At 28.0% G+C, this 1,857-nt stretch overlaps 1 non-coding gene across 1 annotated transcript; it reads right to left on the reverse strand.

The window, feature by feature from the left end:
- Positions 1-1,566: 1,566 nt before the first annotated feature.
- On the reverse strand, positions 1,567-1,681 carry LOC112211126 (U5 spliceosomal RNA). The gene has a single exon (XR_002945456.1). It is a non-coding gene; the product is annotated as a U5 spliceosomal RNA (small nuclear RNA).
- Positions 1,682-1,857: the final 176 nt, after the last annotated feature.

Below are 1,857 nucleotides of genomic sequence, written 5' to 3' on the forward strand. Positions count from 1 at the left end.
AAAGAACTAAAATTGAAAAATTGAAATAAATCATATGTTGGAACAGATACATTTGTTCTAAGGTTTTAACTAAAAAAGAGGAATACAAATATAAGTACTTTGGGTTTTTAGAAGATTTATCTAATTATTATTTTCAGGGTGTGAAATGTACACTCTTCCTTTTTCATAGTTTAATTTAGAACATATATATCATGACAATATCAACTCTTGCATTTGCTTTATCTTCATGATCTCACTGCTATACCACTAAACCCTGAGTACTGCAGGTGGATCTGAGGAACCCATATCGATAGCTCCCACTGTTTGGAGTTCCTCAATAATTTATCGTTTCTACTATTTTTTGTATAAACAATAAAAAATATATAAGAAAAAGAATTTACAACAAGATTTCATACTATTTTAATCAACAAAAAAAAAAAGGATATGGATTCTGAAAAATTATGTTAGTGAAAAATAATGAAGACAATATTTAATAGGATGTGAAATTTACACTCTTCCATTTTAATATTTTCATTTAAAAGATTTATATCACACCAAGATCAACATTTCAGACTTTTGCTTTGTTTTCTTAGGATCACATACTAATACAATTTAATATGTTTCATTCTATATATTCATAAATATAATAAAATACACAAAATTAATGAAAACAATGTTACTTAAAAATATTTTATGTTATTGCACTCAATAACATAGTGATCTTAAATCATTTTTATTTAGCTACCAATTTAGCTAATAAAAACTTCATTTTAGCAATTACGAATTGTGACTTCATTTATATAAATCTATATACAACAAAGATTTATCTAATGGTTTATTTTTTTTAATAATTTCCATATTTCTTATGTTATAATTGATGGTGGCCTTCTTATATGTTTAATTTCCATTTATATTTAAAAATATATGTACACTGTAATAACAAAAAAAAATGAATACATTAGACGGGTAGAATTAATAATAAAAATAAAATAATAAATAACAATGATTAAAAAAAAGATAATATATACCCCTTATATGTAATATTAGCCCTAATAGAGCTATTCACGTTTCATTGTGCTCGAGATATGGCTTTTTAGTAAGCAACATTTTATATAAAATGTTCAAAAAACAGTAGTTAGTTACAGATTTCTCAAAATAAATTTAAAGGCATCACTTTCCCTGCTAAGTTTAGGTTCAGATACAGTTATAGTATTATCCTTCGGTTATAGTCAATATTATGAAGAAAAAAAGTTTTCAGTTTACAATGATTTATTTCTTATATGACACATTCTTAGATAGCGAGAATTATAAGTGATAAAAAAATGTCAAATTTGTTACTTTATTAAATTAAATAGCATATTAGTAATCTTTTATTTGAATAATGCAAAATTTTGATTTCACTTTAGTATCTGTTGATAAATAATCTAACCCATGTCTAAGCACGCAATAACATCATTCATATCTAATCGCGTTCTCGGAATCACCCAATTCTAAGAAAACGCTATAACGAGGTATTTATAAAACCTCTCCCACAACGCCCTCAAGACTCAGTATTAACAATTGTATTGATAGATCACTAATGACCCCACCAGAGGCGGAGCTCTAACAAAAAATTCAATATAGACTCATCAAAAGTTCCCCTCCACGGAAATCTTTAGTAAAAGGCGAAAGATTTATTCGCTTTGAAGGGAGACCAGAGTTAACCAACAGGAGGAAAGATGAGGGTATAGTAGAAGCGCCGGCGATCCTCCTCAGCGGGAGATACCAGTCCTTGGAGGATACACTCCGGTGATATTGAGTTCTTGAAGAACTGTGTTCTCCATTCTATCGCTTGTTTCCTAATCTTATTATTTACTGTTTCTAACATGAACCGGATTT

The sequence above is a fragment of the Halyomorpha halys genome, unplaced genomic scaffold, assembly GCF_000696795.3.
Source record: "Halyomorpha halys isolate HHAL.00 unplaced genomic scaffold, Hhal_1.1 Scaffold201.1, whole genome shotgun sequence".
NCBI lineage: Eukaryota > Metazoa > Arthropoda > Insecta > Hemiptera > Pentatomidae > Halyomorpha > Halyomorpha halys.